Source organism: Macaca thibetana, chromosome 8 (genome assembly GCF_024542745.1).
Source record: "Macaca thibetana thibetana isolate TM-01 chromosome 8, ASM2454274v1, whole genome shotgun sequence".
NCBI lineage: Eukaryota > Metazoa > Chordata > Mammalia > Primates > Cercopithecidae > Macaca > Macaca thibetana.
Genome location: NC_065585.1, coordinates 89,890,947 through 89,914,451, shown reverse-complemented (window position 1 = coordinate 89,914,451; position 23,505 = coordinate 89,890,947). Strand labels below are relative to the sequence as shown.

The 23,505-nt window shown below is 36.4% G+C and overlaps 1 protein-coding gene across 1 annotated transcript in view; it reads left to right on the top strand.

The window, feature by feature from the left end:
* Positions 1 to 23,505, top strand: part of RP1 (RP1 axonemal microtubule associated) — a 273,274-nt gene that overhangs the window by 188,579 nt on the left and 61,190 nt on the right. The window lies entirely within an intron of this gene.

Here is a 23,505-nt window from a genome sequence, read left to right as displayed (position 1 = left end):
AAAAGATCAATAAAACCAAAAATTAGTTTTTGGAAACGATAAAATTAGCAAGTATCTAGCTAGACTAATCAAGAGAAAAAGTGAGAGAACTCAAATAAATAAAATTATCAATGAAAAAGAAGACATTACAACTCATACCACAGAAACACATAGGATCATAAGAGACTACTATGAACAATTATGTATCAACAAATTGAATAACTTAGAGAAAATGTAGAAATGTATAGAAACATATAACCTAAAAATATTGAAACATAAAGAAATAGAAAGTCTGAATACACCAGTAATGAGTAAGGAGATTGAATCAGTAATCTCCCAGCAAGGAAAAAACCAAGACTTTTAGTCTTCATTCTGAGTTCTACCAAACATTTAAAGAAGAATCAATGCCAAACCATCTCAAACTCTTCTAAAAAATTTCAAGTGGAGAGAATAATTCCAAACTCATTTTATGAAGCCAGCATTACCCTGATACCAAAGCCAGACAGGATATTAGAAGAAAAAAAAATTACAGGACAATATTCCTGATGAACATAGAGGCGAAACTCCTCAACAAAATACTGGCAAACACAATTCAAAAGCAGATTAAAGTATCATTTAGCATAATCGATTGGGATTTATCCCTGGGGTGCAAGGATGGTTCAATATGTACAAATCAATAATTGTGATACACCATATTAACAGAAGGAAGGATAAAAATAATATGATCATCTCAACAGATACAGAAAAAGCATTTGACAAACTTCAACATGGTTTTATGATAAAAACTCTCAGCATATTTAATATACAAGGAATGTATCTCAACCTAATAAAGACCAAATATTATAATACCACAGCAAACATTATACTCAATGGTGAAAAACTGAATGCTTTCTCTCAAACATCAGGAACAAGATAAGGGTGCCTACTCTTGCTACTTCGATTCAGCATAGTACTGGAAGTGCTAGTTAGAATAATTAGGCGAGAAAAAATAGGGCATCCAAATCAGAGAGAAGGAAGTAAAATCATCTGTTTGCAGATGACGTAATCATATATATAGAAAATTCTAAAAATTCCACCAAAAAGCAGTTAGAATAAACAAACTCAGTAAAGTTGCAGGCTACAAAATCAACATTTAAAAAATCTGTTGCATTTTCATACATTAACAATGAACTATCTGAAAAAAAAATTTAATCCCATTTGTAATACCATTGAAACAATAAAATAATTAGGAATAAATTTAACCAAGGAGGTGAAACATCTCTACACTTAGAGCAATAAGCCATTGTTGAAAGAAATTAAATACGCACAATTAAATGGAAAGATATTCCATGTTCATGGATCAGAAAAATTAATATTATTAAAATGTACATATTACCCAAAGCAGTTTACAGATTCAGTGAAATTCCTATCACAATTCCAATAGCATTTTTCACAGAAATATAAAATACAATCCAAAATTTTATGTGAAACCACAAAAAACTCTAAATAGTCAAAGCATTCTTGAGAAAAAAGAACAAAGCTGGATGCATCACATTACCTGATTTCACATTATATTCTAAAACCATAATAACTAAAACAGTATTTTTATTTTATTGACATAAAAAGAGACACAAAGACAAATGGAACAGAATCAAAAGCCCAGAAATAAACCCATGCATATACAGCCAACTGTTTGTCAATATTTGACAAGGGCACCAAGAATACACAATGGGGAAATGTTACCTTTTTCAATAAGTGGTATTGAGAAAACTGGATATCCACGAGCAAAAGGATGAAATTGGACCCATGTCTTATACCTTTCACAAAAATTGATTAGAAATGGATTAAATACTTAAAACTTCTAGAAGAGAAAGAAACCATAGGAAAAACTCACTTTTCCCTATGTTTTGGCAATGATGTTTTTGGCTATGACACCAGAAGCACAGGCAACACAAGCAAAAATACACAAATGGGCTGTATTAAACTAAAACGCTTCTGCACAGAAATGAAAACAATCAACAAAATAAAAAGGCAATGAGTTGAAATGAAATGGGAATGGGAGAAAATATTTGCAAACCAAATATCTGATAAGGGATTAACATCCCAAATATATCAGGAACTCATTCAGCTTAATAGTAGAAAAACTCAAATAATATAATTTAAAAATGGAAAAAGACCTCAGTAGACATTTTCCCAAAGAAGACATAGAAATGGCCAACATGTACACCAAAAAGTGCTCAAAATAACGAATCATCAGGGAAATGCAAATTGAAACCACAATGAGATACCACATTTAACCTGTTAGCATGGCTATCATCAAAAAAATAAGAGATTAAATAATAAGTTTTGGTGAAGATGTGGAGAAAAGGGAATGCTTGTATACTGTTTATGGGAATGTATCGTTACAGACATTATGGAAAACAGTAAGGAGAGGCCTATAAAATTAAAAATAGAGCTACCATATGATCTGCTTCTGTGTATATATCTGAAGGAAACAAAATCAGTATCTTGAAGAGATATCTGCACCCCTGTGGTCATCGCAGCGTCACTCACAATAGCCAAGACATGAAAACAACTTATTTCTCCATCAATGAATGAATAAACATAAATAAAGCCAAAAAAGACCTAAAAACCCCAATACAGGTGCAGAATATATTATGGAAAACATATCATTGATTTTCAGAAGGGTTAAATTTTCTCAGACAGGCTAAATTTTAGAACAAAAATATTATTGGCTTCAGATATCAATCATTTTTTATTTATTGGAAGACAACTGAAAGAATATGGCATGGCCTACTCCTTAAGAAGCCAAAAGCCTTTGTGGAGAGGGAAGATTAAGGTTGTTTGCTGCTGTCTGCTCTGAGCTGGATGACAGATATTTAGCAAAACTGAAACATGAAAGAAAAAATGTCTTTCTCTAATCTCTCTCTGTTGACATCTTCTTTTGAAAGACTAACGTCCTTATTTATGGACTTGATCATATCCTCCTCTATCTCTCAAGATAGTGTACCATTAGCCATCCTTATTTTTTCTTGCATCTTCAGGATTATTCTATTTAACCCTTGCCTTCAACCTGCCAACAGGCTTGTTTTTCCTGTTCTAAATATGACCCTTACTCTACTCTTAAGTTACAGTTTTCCTTCTCTTTGCAGATCTTCAAAGTACTAACCCATACTCATTCTTTTACCTCTTTCTCTTTCTATTCTCTCCTAATCTTGCAATTTGGAATATTATCTCATCACTCTATTTAAACCACATTTTCTAGGATTAGCAGTGAGGTTCTGATTCTTCCTCAACTATTTTTCTCAATTGGTAGCCAAGGAATTATTGGGTGAACAGATAGTGCAGTGATAGATGTGAGTATTGGAACCAGATATCCTGGGTTCAGATTTTAGCTTCTTGACCACCTGTGTGTTTGTGCACAGTTATTTACCATTTTATTCTCTGTAAAATTATTAAAAATAATAGTACCTAAGAGGACTGTTGTGAGGATTATGTGGATATATAAAATCAACGTAAAATTTTCAGCATATAAAAGGGCATGTAGTCAACACTCAAAATTTTTAGAAGTATTTTTATTGTGTTTGGGAAGCAAAGAGACAAAAATGTTTCAGGAAACTGTAGGTGACAGTTATAGGTTGAATTGTGTTCCTCTAAAAGATATGTTGAAATCCTTGATACCTGTGAATATGACCTTATTTGGAAATAGGCTCTTTACAGATTTAATTATGATATAAGTTAACATGAGGTCATACTAGAGTAGACAGGGCCTTGATTCAATACGACTGGTGTTATGAGAGAGAAGAGAAGCATCGAGAGAGAACACTATTTAGTGACAGAGGCAGAGATTAGATTGGTGAACTGCAAGCCAAGGGATGCCAAGGATTGACAGCCACCACCAGGAGCTAGAAAGAGGCAAGGAAGGATTCTACCCAGAGTCTCAGAGGGAGTATGGCCTCACTGACCTCTTGATTTCAGACTTCCAGCCTCCAGAATGGTGAGAGAATAAGTATCTGTTGTTTTAAGCCACCAGTTTGTTATGAAAACCCTAGGAAATGAATATAGAATCCAACAGTCAGATGCTTCACAGAAATGAAGAACAAAAATGGAAAGAAAATGGATACATTTGCCAACAAAGAGGATATTAGTGCCTTTCAAAAGAGCCGTTTTACTAATCTTGCTGAGAGATATTATAGGGAATGATAGAATCTATCATAGGGTGAAGAGAAATGGTGGTTCTGGATATAGAGCCACTTGCCCATTACATTTGTGAGAGGGAAACAGGTATCAGAGCACAACAGTGTAAAGAGTTAGGACCCTTTTTAGGAATATAAAAATTATCCAGTTTTGCATGAGAAGAAGGTGGCAGTGGAGAGACATTTTTGTATGTAAGACTGCTGAAGACAGTTGGAGTAAGTGTTAGAGTCAGATCCTTCAAAAGTCAAGAGATCTACTCTCGTAACAGCTACCAAGGATGCGGTTGGAAGAATAGGTTTTATAGAGGAGGACGGCACCTCTTCATCACCTTTGAGACTAGAAATTAAGCTAGGAAATAGTTGTAATAATAGATGTTAAGGTAGAAATAAAGTACAATCAGTTTGGCTGTAATAGTCGCTTTGGAAATTTGAATTTGTTCCAACATAATCAATATATTAAAGAACAGTGAGCGTAAGTGGAATTTCACATTTGCTTATGCACATTTTATCCATAAGAACCACTAGCTGAACTGAGTCACATAGGACTATACACACACACACACACACACACACACGCACACACACCTCAAACACCTACCAGCTACCTCAGTTCACTGCATGTGTTAGGAGCCATACTTATTCACATCTGATGTTAAAACTATCCTTCCAATTTCAAATACCCCTTCTTCCACAACTTGACAATAACTTACAAGCTACAATTGTTTCCACACCCCTTCCAGGAGAAAACTTTGTGTCTTTTCAGAATAAAATATCATATTTATCATAGTATTTATGTTTCTTAACCATTAACACGTATATAACTGTGCTACCATTTTTATTAGGTTCCTGTCTTTTTTCTGATGTCATTGATGAAGTTTCCAAGTGTTGTTTCCAAACTTATTTTTTTTTTTTTACCATAATCCTATGGTTTTTATTGTAAAATTTTTCAGTGTGGTGATTTTAGGGACACAAATCACATTATAGAACTGGTTATACATATAGCAGGAGCTCCTCCTGGATGATCTGATTTCCCTTTCATTTTGTTTTTTTTACTTGAGACAGAGTCTCACTCTGTAGCCCAAGCTGTAATGCAGTTGTGTGATCTTGGCTCACTGCAACCTCCGCCTCCTGGGTTCAAGCAATTCTCATGCCTCAGCCTCCCGAGTAGCTGGGACTACAGTCACACGCCACCATGCCCCAGTTTTTTGTATTTTTACAAGTTTTTTGTATTTTAGTAGAGAGGGGGTTTCACCATGTGGTCTCAAACTCCTGAGCTCAGGCGATCTGCCTGCTTCGGCCTCCCAAAGTGCTGGGATTACAGGCATGAGCCACCGCACCCAGCCGGTGGTTCGATTTGTAAAATATAGAAGAAGCCAGCAATATTTCTATGAGTGGAATTTCATTTCCCCAAGGTAATGAACAAAGAGAGTGATAGACTAGAAAGTCTATGAAGACTCCAGAAATACATTAAGGAAACAAGGGAAACTGAAGTCTTCACATTGTCTTAATTTTGTTGGTTCCATTTTCTACTTGTTCCCTGAAACTTAATTATCAAAAAATTCACAAATTGTATCAGGTAGGTTGTCAATTAATAAATTGAGCTTATGGCTCAAGTAACTTTCAGGCATAAGACAATAGAGGCAAAAGATCATTATCCTCAGATGATTGATTTTGAGGGCATTAGTGTTCTTATTGCATGTTGAGCCACATAAATTTGAAGTGATTTGTCCTCAGAATATTTCAATTATTGTAACATATACAGGAAACATTCTTCATCTTTTTAGTTGCCACTTAAGGAAGAAAAAGTAAATTATAAAGTTGTTCTTATCCTGGCTTGACAATATCACATATACTTGTACATCTATATTAGTCTCTATTTTTATCTTCATCTTCTCTTAACATATGTAATGTTAACATATACAATATTTGTTACATTTCTTTTTCTATAGAACTGTGATAGCAAAAATGTTAATATTTTATATACAATTATTATATTCAACTTTTTTTTGGATTTGGTTTTTCCTACAGCAGAATATGTAAGTAATATAGTGAAAATAAATGTCTATGCATTTTGAGACTATGTCAATTAATTAGAAAAGCTTTTTGTTTTAAAGATGAAACCCCGAAATATCTTGGTGATGTTATTTGCTACTATAATATAAAAGCAAAATAATAGAAAGCTATATGTGATTAAACTTAATACTCTATAAATTTTGTAATAATTTTCCATTTTAACTTAAAAAGAAATAAATCTCCCACAAATCCAAATATATTCATTGCTTTTTATCCTACCTGGCAATCTGTCATTTCACTATGTTTAGACCATTCTCACTTAAAGTGATTATTATATAACTAGATAAGATCTACCATCTTGCTAGTTGTTTTCTATTTGTTCTATTTATTCCTTCTTTCCTTTTTCTCCCCTTTTTCTGCCTTCTCAGGATTTAACTGAACTTTGTAAATGCATCAATGTTATCTCCTTTTTTGAAATTATTTATACTTTTTTTCTTTTATCAAAAACATTCTACTGGTTTCCCCATGGTTTAGGGTGTCTATTTTAAAATAATCTGAGTCTCCTTTCAAATAATATAATACCCCATGTGCAGTATAAGGGTCTTAGAATAATCCAAATTTCTGCTTCCCATTTCTTATAGCATTGTTGTCATATATTTCACCTTTATTTATGGGTAATCATACAATATATAATAACTGATTTTATTTTAAATAGTCAGTTATATTTTAGAGAATTAAAAATGAGAAAAATAATATTTATTTTACTTTTATTCCATTTACAACATTCTTTATTTCTTTGTGTAGACCAAGGTTTCTGGCCTATGCCACAAACCTCTGTATGAAGAATTCCCTTCAATATTTTTTGTTGAATAGATCTGTTAGAAATATATTTCCTCAGTTTGTGTTTGTGTGAGAATGTCTTTATTTATCCTTCATTTTTAAATGGTGTTTTTACTGGAGATGAAATTCTGGATTGCCAGTTCTTTTGTTCTTTAGTACTTTGAAGAAGTCAGTTAATTGTCTTCTGTTTGCATTTATTCCAACAAGAACGCTGATGTAATTCTTATTCTTCTCTCTCCTCATAATGTATCTTTTTCTCTAACCGCCTTCAAGATTTTCTCTTTGTCTTTGGTTTATAGCAATTTGTATATAATTTGCCTCTGTGTGTGTGTGTGGGTGGGTGGGTGTGTGTGTATTAGTATTTATCCTGGTTGGTGAGCTTCTTAGCTGATTTGGTTTCTGTATCTAATTTTGAAAATTTTTGACCATTATCTTTTGAAAATATTTCTCATACCCTGTTCTCTTTCTTCTTTTTTCAAGATTCCAACTGTACGTATACAAGACTACACGTTTGATATTGTCCCATGTTCTCAGATGCTCTGTTCTAATATTTTTCCATTAACAAAATCTTTGTGTTTCAATTAACCAATCTAAATATTCATTCATTCTTCCCTTGGCCATGTTGAATCTGTCAATGAGGCTGTCAAAGGAATTCTCCATCTTTGTAACTGTGTTTTCGATTTCTAGAGATTTCTTTGGTTCTTTCTTATAGCTTCCAATTGTTTTACTGAAAGTACTCATCTGTTTTTTTATGTTGTCCACATCTTCCATTAGCGGTTTAAACATTTAATCATAGTTATATTAAATTTCTTATGTGATAGTTTTAACATTTGTGTCATATCTGAGTCTGATTTTGATTATTGTTTTGACTCTTCAGATTGTAGTTTTCTTGCCTTTTCCCAAGTCTTGTAGGTTTTGTTGTTGTTAGAAGCTGGATGTGTTGTATAGAACGGTAGATAGTGAAATAAATACCGTTAATACTTGGAGATAAGCACACTTTCCTTCTGCTCTGCATTTAGTGGAGGAATTTGTACTAATGTAACCATTACTTGAGCTGAGTTTAAAGTCTGTTGTTGCTATGGTTACCTTCAGTGTAACTTCGGGTTCCTTTAGTAACACCTTATGTTTAGGATACAGTCTAATTAGAGAGTTTTTCTCAATATTTGCTTCCCAGTTGGCTTGGGTCTGTCTACCTGGCTTTGGCTCTTCTGGTTTGTCTGTTGCAGCTCACAGCTGTATTCCACTATTATTTTTCCTCAACACCTGTTAATGTAGTGTTGAGAGGGTGGGGCAGGTGTATGTTCTCAGATGTTCTGATTAAGCTTCAGTCTCAGCCAGGTGTTGTGAACCTTCACAGGTGTTCCTGCTTCTCCTCCAGGCGTAGTGGGCCTCGGATGTGTTTCTGCCACTCCCCTCAGAATCACAGACTTTTTTTTTCATGTTGCCCTTTCCCAGTTGCAATGTATTTCTATCAGTGCCCCTCAGATAACAGTTTTTGTTTCTCTTCCCTCTGCAAATTACATCTTTTGTTCCATAGGTGAGATAGAGGAGACAGATTCAGGGCTTCAGCCTTGGCTGCTGTTCCTACCCCCAGCCAGCACGAGGAAGGACTCTTTCTCACTGTTCACCCCAATCTTCCCTGCAAGTTCCTGGTGGGGTTCTTGGAGGAAAAGTCTGCAAGAGAGTGCAAACTCTTATGCTTCCCACATCCAGCCTTAAGCAATTTGTTGGAAATTTCTAGGTGCATTCTTTACTGGTATACAGGACATCTGTAGGCATCCACTCCAAGTGAGCACATGTGTAGGTCCTGTTTCTCCCTGAGGAAACCTCTCTCTCTCCAGAGTTTGGTTAGATTTTTACCCTGTAATCTAGTTCTCCAGGAAAGTCATTGATTTGCAGTTTTTCCAGGTTTTTCTTTGTTGTAAAAGTGACTCTCTCTTCCAACTCTCTATATCTCTGAGCTCAAACTATGAATATTTAGATGTGTAGTTGGATTTATTTATTTTATTTTTATTAGATTTCTATAGAATTGTAGTCACTAAAGAGCTGCTGATAATATATAAAATTTAAAAATGTATAAAGGCTCAATAATCCAGTAAATAAGATGTTATTTAGATGTTATAAGTCCACTGTTCTCCATTTTCTCTGAGAAGAAAATAAATAATATAGACTGTAAAAAAGGCAACTTAAAGACATATTTAAGAAAGAGCTTTTCGATAGTAAAGGTAAAAATAGTCTTGTAATTTATTTATTATAGATTCTTTCATGTGACAATATTAAACAACAACTGAGGCATTTTCAGTATGTCCTGATTCAGATGAATACAACCTGTAAGTAAGAGAACAGATCCATAAAAGACTGTTTAATCATGGCGTTCAATAGAAAATGTTAAATGCTTGAGAATATCGGCTTTTTAGTGAGGATAGAGCAAAACAAAATGAGAAATACCTTCAAATTTCAATTTGATGTGAAGAGACAAGAAAACCTCTATCAAAGTTCTTAGGAAAGATATGATGAAATCTAAATAAAATGTGTTATCCACTTTCTCAAAAACCATTTTAGGAAAACCAAATTGTTATTTCTTTCTGAAAGGTAAGGTCTTCAAAGGCTGCTATTCATTTCAATGTCATTCAGCAAGTACTTCTACAGTACACGCAATAAGTTTAACACTGTGCTGAGGTCTCTGAAGGGTACAGAGCTATGAAATGAGAAAAAATCCCACTAAGAGAAAGGACATATACGCGTGACACAGGCAAGATGCCAGAAGTGTTATGAGTTAGTGCCCCATTAAGCAGGATAGATGCAAAAAGCTTTATGGGCTCAGAGAAAGCATCTACAGTTCACTCTTGGGACTGGATGAAACAAAATCTTCTATAGCTGTTGACTAGTGGACCTTTCAACTGGGATCAGGGTGTGCTGGAAGTGTGTTCTGTAGAAGCAAGGTAGCTTACTAAGCTCAAGGGAGAAAAAAGCTTTGTCTTTCTTAGGATTCATAGCTTTATTTCTTCTATGCGTCTTTGTGCTTCCCACATAAAATTCTCAAACTCAGTTACAGCAACATTTACCCCTTTTGTGAGTATTTTCTACATCTTCTCAACTTGCCTGGAAACCAAGACTACAAAATATTATTTTTAAAATCTCATTAAAAACTATGTCTTATTTTTCAGTCTAATCAGTTTGTTTTTCAAATTAATTCTCATAGCTACTTTTGGAGTCTATGTGATAAATGGACTAGGACTCTGTATGAACATGTTCCTCACTGTGTCATGGATAGGACCGGAGAGAGACACATGGACAGAATTTTGGAGCTGTTGATAATACAATTAGATGTCACAGATGAACATAGGGGAAAAATGATGAACACTATCTTGTAACATGAGGGATTATGACGTATCTCCTGAGGACCATGAAAATTATTTTGACTCTTGTAACAGTTAATGGGCTTGAAATAACTGTGAAGACTTCCCTAAGAAAACTGAGGGTCCAGGAAAATGTATAACAAATAACGGTATTACACTATCATCCTTCAGATGCTATTTAGGGAACAATGTTGTTGAATGATTTCCTTAAAAGAATTGCATATTGTATAAATGAGTGAGGTATATCTTTATCTACCATTACAAAAGATTTCCAGGATATATTATGTAGTGAAAAAAGGTAAAAACGTGTATGCTACAATTTATTTAAGAAAAGAAGTGTTATGGGAATATATGCATATACATATTTATATATACATAAATATTGCATGTATACATGGTTTTTAATTTAAAAATAAACAATGGACTGGGCTCAGTGGCTCACATCTATAATCCCAGCACTTTGGGAGGCTGAGGTGGGCAGATCACAAGGTCAGGAGTTTGAGACCAGCCTGACCAACATGGTGAAACCCCATCTCTACTAAAAATACAAAAATTAGCTGGGCGTGGTGGCACATGCCCGTAATCTCAGCTACTCAGGAGGCTGAGGCAGGAGAATCGCTTGAACCCGGGAGGCGGAGGTTACAGTGAGCTGAGATCGCACCACTGCACTCCAGCCTGGGCAACCGAGCGAGACTCTGTCTCAAAAAAATAAAAGAATAAAAAATAATAATAAACAATGGAAGGTAAACTATAAGATAAGTGACTACATATGTGAGAGAGAGGGGCTAGGTTAGAGGGGTTAGTAAGAAAAACTAAGCTTCTTTGAATAAACTTTGTTTTGCAACTTTGATTTAAAGCATATAATCATTTATATAATTTTTAAATTATTATTATTATACTTTAAGTTCTAGGGTACATGTGCATAACGTGCAGGTTTGTTACATATGTATCCTTATGCCATGTTGGTGTGCTGCACCCATCAACTTGTCAGCACCCATCAACTCGTCATTTACATCAGGTATAACTCCCAGTGCAATCCCTCCCCACTCCCCCCTCCCCATGATAGGCTCCAGTGTGTGATGTTCCCCTTCCCAAGTCCAAGTGATCTCATTGTTCAGTTCCCACCTATGAGTGAGAACATGCGGTGTTTGGTTTTCTGTTCTCGCGATAGTTTGCTGAGAATGATGGTTTCCAGCTGCATCCATGTCCCTACAAAGGACACAAACTCATCCATTTTTATGGCCGCATAGTATTCCATGGTGCCACATTTTCTTAATCCAGTCTGTCACTGATGGACATTTGGGTTGATTCCAAGTCTTTGCTATTGTGAATAGTGCCGCAATAAACATACGTGTACATGTGTCTTTATAGCAGCATGATTTATAATCCTTTGGGTATATACCCAGTAATGGGATGGCTGGGTCATATGGTATTTCTAGTTCTAGATCCTTGAGGAATTGCCATACTGTTTTCCATAATGGTTGAACTAGTTTACAATCCCACCAACAGTGTAAAAGTGTTCCTATTTCTCCACATCCTCTCCAGCACCTGTTGTTTCCTGATTTTTTAATGATTGCCATTCTAACTGGTGTGAGATGGTATCTCATTGTGGTTTTGATTTGCATTTCTCTGATGACCAGTGATGATGAGCATTTTTTCATGTGTCTGTTGGCTGTATGAATGTCTTCTTTTGAGAAGTGTCTGTTCATATCCTTTGCCCACTTTTTGATGGGGTTGTTTGTTTTTTTCTTGTAAATTTGTTTGAGTTCTTTGTAGGTTCTGGATATTAGCCCTTTGTCAGATGAGTAGATTGCAAAAATTTTCTCCCATTCTGTAGGTTGCCTGTTCACTCTGATGGTAGTTTCTTTTGCTGTGCAGAAGCTCTTTAGTTTAATGAGATCCCATTTGTCAATTTTGGCTTTTGTTGCCATTGCTTTTGGTGTTTTAGACATGAAGTCCTTGCCCATGCCTATGTCCTGAATGGTATTACCTAGGTTTTCTTCTAAGGTTTTCATGGTTTTAGGTCTAACATTTAAGTCTCTAATCCATCTTAATTAATTTTCGTATAAGGAGTAAGGAAAGGATCCAGTTTCAGCTTTCTACTTATGGCTAGTCAATTTTCCCAGCACCATTTATTAAATAGGGAATCCTTTCCCCATTTCTTGTTTTTCTGAGGTTTGTCAAAGATCAGATAGCTGTAGATGTGTGGTATTATTTCTGAGGACTCTGTTCTGTTCCATTGGTCTATATCTCTGTTTTGGTACCAGTACCATACTGTTTTGGTTACTGTAGCCGTGTAGTATAGTTTGAAGTCAGGTAGTGTGATGCCTCCAGCTTTGTTCTTTTGACTTAGGATTGTCTTGGCAATGTGGGGTCTTTTTTGGTTCCATATGAACTTTAAAGCAGTTTTTTCCAATTCTATGAAGAAACTCATTGGTAGCTTGATGGGGATGGCATTGAATCTATAAATAACCTTGGGCAGTATGGCCATTTTCACGATATTGATTCTTCCTATCCATGAGCATGGTATGTTCTTCCATTTGTTTGTGTCCTCTTTTATTTCACTGAGCAGTGGTTTGTAGTTCTCCTTGAAGAGGTCCTTTACATCCTTGATTTTAAAAAGGCAACTTCTGAAAGTAAAAGGAAAATGAAACAAATGAACCTGTATAGCCAGATGATGTAAGCACACACAACCTTGAACTATTCCAAATGACGTTAAGGGCCAGCGTTAAGGTTTGACTCCATAACCCTTGTAGGGTAGACATTCATCATTTAGCTGGTGCTAGTTTTGATATGGATAACCTGAGACTGTTGTTTGTGTAATGTGGGATAAAGCACATGAAAAATCACACAATTGTAATTGAGAACCGCTTTTTTTTTCTCAGTGATTTCAAAAAGGCTAACAAAAAATGATATGGACAAAAATTTACCTGGCAAAAAGAAGCAGTAAGAAAAGCAAGAGTTACAATTCTGACAACAAAAAAACATCAAAATCGAAAAGTATAAGATGAGATAAAGGACACTTTGTAATGTTAAAAGCTACATTTGATGCAACACCAATACATTAAATAACACAGCACTCATGTGAAACAAAAACTACATAGATGCAAGGATTTGGGTAGAAACCTAGTCATATAAGAGACTTTAATACATGACTCTTAATTCAAGACAGGTCAAGTGTTCCAAAAGTAAGCAATTATATTTTTAAAAGTCTAAGCAGTATAACCAATAAGGTAGCTCTTTTGTTTGTATACATTATACCCTAATATAATGTGGAGAATATTTTCCCTTTTCAAATTTGGATGACAACGTAAATATTGGTGTAGCTTTCAAATACAGATGCTTGGGTTTCACCTGGGATCATACGATTCCAAGGTCTGAAAAGCTGCTCATGTTATTCTGACTTTCATCAGCATCTGAAGTCACTGACAAAGGAGACAGAATCAACAACATTGGCAGTGCCTGAATTTTGAGAGAAATCTGAACAAAATATTTGATACTGAGATTGCTTGAGGTCATCCTGGACAGAGAGTTTTTATAAACATCCCTGATTTTTCTCTGCCAAGACCATTTAACTGTTTTCTGAATATCGTTTCAATAAATATGCTCATTTACTAGTTATATAGTACATATTAGTTATGCCTGGCTAGTTATTTATTTCTATCTCGAAGCTATCTTTCAGATGAAATATGTATATTATGGCAGAATTATTAACATTCTTCACCAAGTTTGAATATTGGTCTCTAGCATCACAGTAAATAAAATTTGTGCTCTCAACTTGTCCACAGAAATAGAGATACCACAATAAAATAAAATAATGCAAAATAAACAGTGGCATAGTTCACACCCATGACTTGAATCCTATTATTCTAAATGGCTTACCAGTTATATATTATACCCCGTGAAACTATGCCATGTTGATTGGAGCTTGTTCCAAAAAGTGACTGAGTTTTTACAACTGGAAAATGCAAGCGACCTCGTTGGACCCTGGATGTTTTGTTGGTACATTAGTTAAAACATTCTGGCGATAGCACCAGGTGCATGCTCATGGAGTGGAAATGTTTTCCATTTCTCTAGACTTTTTTTCATTTTCTGAAGGTGCCATGGAAGGCAAATGAATGCTGTTGGTGATTTCCAGGCTATTAGAGAATCCAGCCATTATATATGGCATCTGAAGCTTTGTGAATGACGGCTCCTTATGGCTAGTGATCAAGTGTGTTTCCCAGCAGCCTTCAGGATATGTTAGGTGCTAAAAGTTAAACTTTGATTCCTCTGAGTGAGTCCACCTTCTCTTTTGCAGAATGTTTGTATCTAATACCAGAGACCAAGGTAAGAAATTTACTGTCAGTGTTTTTATTTTTTTAATTTTAATTTTAATTTAATTTAATTTTTTTTTTTGAGACAGAGTCACGCTCTGTCACCCCTGCTGGAGTGCAGTGGTGCAATCTCGGCTCACTGCAACCTTCGCCTCCTGGGTTCAAGTGATTCTCCTGCCTCAGCCTCCTGAGTAGCTGAGATTACAGGCAACTGCCACCATGCCTAGCTAATTTTTGCATTTTTAGTGGAAATGGGGTTTCACTGTGTTGGCTATGCTGGTCTCAAACTCCTAACCTCGTGATCCACCTGTCTTGGCCTCTCAAAGTGCTGGGATTACAAGCATGAGCCATTGCATCTGGCCAGGTTTTTTTTTTTTAACCTCAGCATAGAGTCAACTGGAGAGCTTGACGATGGACAGCCTTTCAGTGTGGAATCATGGACTTTTATCTTAGTTGGAGCTGATTTAAAACACCAAAAACCCATCTCTCTTTACAAGGTTTCCCTGTCTACATCTTAGCAAAGTGACATAACTGCTTTTTGGCAAGCAGTGTGGCACTAGCTTTACATTTGAAATTTCACAGCATTGTCATTTTTTTCAACGCCCACATTTGTTTCATGAATGCAATTCATAAAGTTATTTACCTTGCTACATGTGAACATAAGTGTTTTAAGAGCTCACAACTTAGATAATTAGGCGTACAACTTTTTTGGTGATAGTTTTGAAGACAGAATTGGAGTATTGGTCATCATAAAAACTTAAGGAATGGCTCATATATTTGCCTTCATTTCTTTCTTTGTATTTTTACAAAAAAATATTCTTTGTTTTCAACAAATTGTAATGGGTGAAGAGGAACATTTAGTACCTCAAGGGGAGATGGATAATTATCTTCACCCTGAGATAATACCATTGTTAAGGTTACCAAATGCTAACTATGTTGTCCCCAAAATAAGCTGAAAGTGCATCAGTTTAAGTCACGTTTGTCTTTAAAGTCTTATTTGCCACAAAATTAGATTTCTAAAAGAAAAATTGAACAAAACAAGCACGTTCTAGGTGACAGAAATCTTTCATTCTTGTTTATATGAGAATGTCAAAATTAATATCTATTGACCACCTGCAAAGGGCAACATTTGTTTGAGGTATTCTACTTGTGTCATATAATTAAATCTCCTCCACCTGTTATGAGGTAGAATGCAAAAGGACACGTGACTTGTAAGGAGCAATGGGCACACAGCTTTCTGAGGCCAGGTCTGTCAAGCTCCATCAGCCTTTCATTATATCATGTTTAATCTAGAGACTGAAGTAGTCTCATAGATCGCAAAAAAAAAAACAGAAAGAAGGGTATCAGTAGTCCTTCAAAGAACAAATTCTGAACTGGAAATTATATTTTCCTTTTCTTAGTTAGAGGAAATCATGGTAGTTACATAGTTAGAGTCTTACCTCACTAAAATATTCCAGAGCCTATGTTGACATCTCACTAGATCCTTTCACTCCTTTGACCACATATGTATAAATGTATGCTGTCTGTTTATTTGTTTGTACTTGAGCTTTTCTGTTTATTTGTTTGTACTTGAGCTTTTCCTTTAACTTAGAGAGGTACCTGGATGTAGGGACTGTATTAGTCATGGTTCTTTAACCATACAGAGCCACCAGAATGTGTGTGCATCTCTATCATCTAGCTATCTCTATCTATGTATCTATCTATCTATCTATCTATCTATCTATCTATCTATCTATCTATATCTATCTTATCTATCTATCTTAATCAATCAATCATGAGATATTTATTTAAGGAATTGGCTCAAAATTCCTTCAGTATGGACTGGCAGGCTTGAACCCAAGAAAAGCTGCAGTTCATGTCCAAGTCCAAAGGCCATCTGCTGGTAGAATTACTTCTTGCTTGAGGAGGTCAGTCTGTTCTGTTGAGGCCTTTAACAGATTTGATGAGGCCCGCCCACATTATGGAAGGCAATCTGCTTTCCTGAGAGTCCACAGATTCAAATCAGATCTTATCAAAAAAAAAAAAACACACCTTCTCGGGAACACTCAGAATACTGTTTGACTAAATATTTGGGCCCCATGGCCCTGTCACGTAGACACATGCAATAATCATCTTAGCATGGAACCATCATATCATGAAACTTCTTTCAACAACCAAATGAACAGGGGCTTATAGAATATAGGGTTCACTGAGGTGCAAGAAAGTCTTTCTCCTCCCAGAATCACGAGCAGGAAAACGGTGGTTACTTCCTGATCCTTCAAGAAGCCCTTTACCCTCAGTAAACTGGAGTCCACTGCATGGAGGCCCACTGCCCTCTAACCACCTGACTTCCCCACGGCTCTGCACGAAGCTGTCTTAAAATGCCTGGGGCAAATGGAAGAAGAAGGTCTTCCCTTAGCCCACTGTCCAGGATCCCTCAGGTGCCCAGAGTGTGGAAGTGGACATCTTTGCATCCCCTGGCGTTCTTCACAGATTTGCCATCAGCCTGAGCTTTGAATAGTTGTGATTTAATACTGAGGTTGCTAGCATGTGGGGTACAGGAAATGGGAGTTAGAATCCTGATCTTCTTAAGAACTCTTAGCCTATGTTATGGGATTGGAATACCCGGCTAGTTGTTATAGAACATGACTCTAGAAGATGTGAGCAAATCTCCCCTTCCTCTCATTTTTCACTTGACCATTATTTTACCATTTCTTTGTTAAAAAATGTTTCTTCTGCTTCCAATTGTAAGTCAGAAATAAAAAGAAAAGTGTTACTCTCGCATGGGTATAATCCCATAGAATTTGGAAGGCACTGATGAACAGATATTGGTGTATAGTTGCTTATCTCTTTGTTCATCTTTTCTGCCTGGAAACTCTGCCTATTGTGTTACTAGAGTAGCCCTTGATGGTCACACCCCATTCTACCTAGATCGGCTTCACCGAGCCCACTGAAGTTTGTTAAGTTCCTTATATTTAACAACATTATCTGTCCCATAGCATAAACAATTAGCACATATAATTTTATAATGCTAATGAAGAAGATAAGCTACCAATGAAGCTAAAAGCTCTAGTTCTACCAAATATTTGCACAGTCGTAGTATTTATGCAAATTATTTCACTTGGCACTTCAACCTACATTCCTTAATTTAGCTATATTTTCCTGTCTTTATATACTCTGGGCAATAACTTTTGCTTCCTCCACTGCCTTTACCTAGAAAGAAATGTGGCTCTATACAAGATTGAATTTGCCTTTATTAACTTGGAGCTCTTTCTAAAGTTTAGTTGTACATACAGCTTGCTAACATCGTATGCCATCATAAATAAACAACTCATATTCTTACTCATACATTCTCTTTCTTCATTCTGTGATGCAAAACTTGGGTTGGTATCTGTGGGAGTTATGTATATGCTTCCAAAAGAGGACAAATTCTCACAGGATATCAAAATAGCCTAGTGAGATAGTATCAGCAATGGGGGTTCAGTGGCAGAGATGGAGTCGACTGCTGGCACCTGAATTATGTATTAATAAAAGTTAGATTCATGCAGTATGCTAGAAGTAGCAGACTGTGTTGTTCATAAAAGCCTTAAATTCAAACAAATTCTCTGTATTTATTTCAATCATATGCCAGAAAGACATGCTGTACATAAAAATGACTGTTTCTTTCACAGCCATTGTACTGTAAAGAAAATAAAATTCTATTTTGTTTGGTGGCTTTGCTAGGGAAAAAATAGCACTCTCTCCTAGAGCAACTTTTTGCAACATACTCTGATCCCAAGGACTACATGCATGCCATTTGCCATGGTTAGGTTGATGCTGAAAATAAGTGGTGACTTCAGCTGTATTACTTAAGGTGGCAATAAGAAAGTCATTTGTGATGCTGTGTGATAGCGAAAGCATTTTTTTTCTCTGAATTGCATTATGTGAAGGAGAGTTGAAAAACATTTGACAGTATGCCAGTTGGCAAGTGGTACCATTTTAATAAGTCAGTATTGCCGAGAGTCCAGGTAAAAGCTCATCTGAAAGTGAAATACATTGATGAAAGCTCAGGCCAATGAACGCTTTCACCACTGGAAACAGTATGCCTGTGTGTCTAGAGCACATATATGAAAATCCTTTCAGAATGATGCACACGCCTGACCATATGCTCTAGTGAATGCCATTACAATCCCTGCTGGCTTTTCAGAAAAAATAAACATAATTACATTTGGCACCAGCATGAACTTATTTTAGAATAAAAAAGATACTAAACAATGTTTCAAAATGACTGGGGTTCTAGAGTGCCCTGCTTCTCATAAGGCAATCAGCCAGAGAAGATGAGAACTCAGGAGGCTGTTTTGATCCCAGCTTAAAGATTTTAGAAAGCGTATTTCTGAACATTCATAATACTTAATCCTATTATTTGGGCACTTATTTCCTTACACATGGCAGGTGATCACTTTGTAAATAGATTTTTTAAGTCCCATCACTCTATCTGTTGCTTCTTGCCTTTGTTATGATTGAATTTGATTGTCAAAGTGCTGTTCCCGGAGACCATTCAGATCCCCTTCATAGGCATGATGTCTCTTGAAACTCACGATATATTGAATTATTTTTTTCCTTCTATTGGGAAACAGCTGGAAATAAATTGACTGTTAACTATTGTTCCCAAGCAAGTTCCACCAAGGTCCATGTGTTCCTTTTGCAGAAAGATAAATTTCACATTATGGCGAGAAATGAAACATGTAATGTTTGCACTGTTTCTGTGGAAAATCCCTGTTCCAACACTGTGCCCGCTTACTGTTTAATGTTGTTCCTGGAGAAGAGGGAAGGCTGGGTCCAACATGCCACAGAAGATTCACAACTGCAGATCCCCACTGTTGATGATAGAAAAGGGCGTAAAAGGTGGCACCATTCCATTCTGCTGGCTTTGAGGCAGAACCTGTTAGCAGGCCAAGTTTTGTTTTTGCCACCCCAAGTAGTAAGAGGTTCAAATCTGTGCAAATGCGTGGAAAAATAGGGGACACACATACAGAGGGTCAAACCCAGGGTGGTGACCTTTAAATGCTGTGAAGTATAGTTTCGTATAGAGAATTAAGAGGTAACAGAATAAACCCTTGTTGGTTGTTTCTAGGTCTTTTGCTACCCTAAAGCATCCTCATCTTTGCTTATTTTAAAACAAACAAAATAAAGCCTAGTGTAGAGAAGGGAGAAACCCCTGATCTTGAACAAGTACATAGTATGAGGTTCTGTCAATTCTGTTTTGCTGTGGTATGCTTTGCAGCTTTCCTTGGAATTGTTACTGCTGCCAACTCAAGCCAGGCCTGTCTTCCCATGTCTGCTCTTCACCAGTATCCTTATTATAGGGTCCTCCTGCCAGGCTGTTTCCTGTAATGATTATCCCCAAACCCACCTTTAGCAAATTATCATCAACACTATTTGTAATTTTAATAATAAAATGTAACATTTCCTGCCATCCTAGACTATTTTATTATTGCTCAAATCAGTCTCCAACCTGAACTATTTTAAGTCAACATTTTCTATACCTGCACAGCCCCCTCTTGCAGCACTAATCACATTAGTATTTAACATTTTAAGATCTGCAACCATTTCTGAGCTGTATGCTCCGTGAGGGAAGAAGTCGTGTCACAGGTATGCTACTTCCTCCTCAGCACGTGGCACCGGACAGACATAGGCCTTTAAATATCTGTGAAACGGATAAAGTTAAGTGTGACTTCAAATTACGTATTTCGAAGTTTAGATATTCCCAGCCATTTTTAAAATTGGCAGAATCAGGGATTCAAAAGTTGCGGTGTGGGAAACATTCACTAACATTCCAGGTTTTAACTGATTCAAGTTCATATCTTGATCTTGACATTTTGATGCTTTTCATTGAACTCAGGATTGCACAGATAATTTCAAACTGAAAGCTCACTTACCGCATATTGCCTTCCTTCACACTATTCAGCAAGACTTGGTTTCTGGGTGTTCCTCACCAAAGCTCTGACTTGGAGTCTTGTGGTGGTAGCTCAGTTATAATTAAATAAAAACATTGTATAATTGAACAATGTTTGTCAACTCAGTTTCAAGAACAGTTTGTATCTTCTTCTCTAAAACTAGTCTATAAATTACAGAGTGAGCACAACCGTACTATATCAAGACCAAGAGAAAAACCTATAGATGTCAGCTATACAATAAGAAATGTGTACATTTGTCAGAATTTTGTCTGCTTTTATTTATGTAGACACAGAATCTCACTCTGTCACCCAGGCAGGAGTGCAGTGGTGAAATCTGGCCCACTGCAACTTCTGCCTCCCAGACTCAAGCGGTTCTTGTGTCTCAGCCTTCCGAGTAGCTGGGATTATAGGCATACGCCATCATGCCTGGCTGATTTTTGTATTTTTAATAGAGACAGGGTTTTGCCATGTTCACTGGGCTGGTCTTGAACTCCTGGCTTCAAATGATCTGCCCACCTCAGCCTCCTAAAGTGCTAGGATTACAGGTGTGAGCCACTGTGCTTGACCTTTGTTTGCTTTTAAAATGCATATATTAACATTTTCTGTCAGTGTTTTGGTTCCTATGATATGGTAATATATAGATTCGGTTCAGACATGTCATCCTCATGCATGGCTTCTCAATAACCAATCTTAGAAAGATCCGTAAAGTTATTTAATTTTATTTTAGGCATTCACTTCCAATTCTGTTTTCCTTTGCCTCATAAGCACATGTTAATTTTATCTTCCTAAAATTCTACTGTGTCTCAAGCATAACAGCAGATTCTCATTCACATGATTCCAGATATCTCGCCCTTTTTCTAGGTATCTATGTATCCATGTATGTATGAGTGTATCTATCTGTCCATCTATCTATCTATCTATCTATCTATCTATCTATCTATCTATCTATCCATCCATCCATCTTCTATCTTTTATCTATTGAATTAAAAAGTAAAGGAAGCAGGAATGTTATTCTTGAGACTCCTCTGAAGATTCCAGCAGCTCACTGCTCTAGTTATTTCAGTTTCTTAAATGCCTGTGGTAACTCATTCTTACTAATCCATCTGGCCAACAGATTTTATTGGTATTAACACTTCTGTGCCACAAGTCAAAATTTAGTTTCTGCTCTCATTTTCTGTAAGAATCTTATTGTGGGTAATGGTGAGGAGGTGTTAAAGGGAACCCAGTCCAACTTTTATACTTTGCAGAAAGTGAAGCCTTAGGCATTGAACTCTAATTACACCTAAATTGTCTCGAGCAGTTTCCTAAGTCTAGTAACAGTAGCCAATCAAATCAACATCTACATGTTTCCCATGGAATACTTTTCACTCTCCTTTACCTGGACTCAGAAACTGAATTAACTGACAGCAAGATAGCATGCTAGGAAAAGAATCCTGGCTTTCAGGTTTGTCACACTGTCTTAGGGGACAGAGTTCCATGAACCGCCTGCCCACGCACCCAGGGATGCACCTACTCAGTACTTTGCCTCACCTTTACTCTGTGGTTAACCTTTGCCCCGAATGCAAATAGAAATCCGTGTGATGGTGAAACCAGGCCATTGCCCAGAAAAAGGAGAGTAGTTGAATGGATACTGCAGGCCTACTGAAACTTACAGCAGAATGAGAAAAACTTTTCCACTCCATGGATATAAAGGACATTTAAAATTAATTAGTTTTAACATTGCTTCATCATTTGCTCTTGCAGATAAGATATTATCTAATTCCCTGGAAATATTCTATAAATATTTGAGAGCCAGCCCTCATATGTACAGTCACATGGACATCCATGTTCACACAGCATTTACACACATGCGCTGGATAAGCACAGGCTGTGTTTACACAGGGGGAGATTATGCAGAAAATGCAGGGGCTGGAAAGATAAGGAACTATTTGAAATTATGTTTGCTGTTTCTATTTTTTGTTTTCCTATGTGGATCAGGTTTATCTCTCAGAATAGAATTGTCCAAATGTTTTAGCATGTGGTGTGGTGGTAAGGACAGGCCATATGAAATCCAGTCATCTGGAATTAAAATTTCCTGCTCTGAATCTGAGAGGCTGTGGGGAGTTGAGCAAATGATATAACCTCTCTGAATCTTAGTGTCCTCTTTTGTAAATAGGGAGAATTATGTGTATCTCATATGGCTCCAGTAAGGATTTAAAATAACTTACAGAAAGCGTCTGGCAGAAAATCTCCTTACCTCAACAAACAGACCTGTTGTTCTTGTCCATGTTTTTAGTATTAAACCATATAAAATTTGACTCTTATTTTTTTTTAAGCTAATCTTGAGCGTTTCCTTTTTATTATTATTATTATACTTTAAGTTCTAGGGTACAGGTGCACAACGTGCACATTTGCTACATATGTGTACATGTGCCATATTGGTGTGCTGCACCCATTAACTCGTCATTTACATTAGGTATATCTCCTAGTGCTATCCCTCCCTCCTCCCCACTCCCCACAATAGGCCCCAGTGTGTGATGTTCCCCTTCCTGTGTCCAAGTGATCTCATTGTTCAATTCCCACCTATGAGTGAGAACATGCGGTATTTGGTTTTCTGTTTTTGTGATAGTTTGCTGAGAATGGTGATTTCCAGTTGCATCTATGTCCCTACAAAGGACACAAACTCATCCTTTTTTATGACTGCATAGTATTCCATGGTGCATATGTGCCACATTTTCTTAATCCAGTCTGTCACTGATGGACATTTGGGTTGATTCCAAGTCTTTGCTATTGTGAATAGTGCTGCAATAAACATACGTGTGCATGTGTCTTTATAGCAGCATGATTTATAATCCTTTGGGTATATACCCAGTAATGGGATGTCTGCGTCAAATGGTATTTCTAGTTCTAGATCCTTGAGGAATCACCA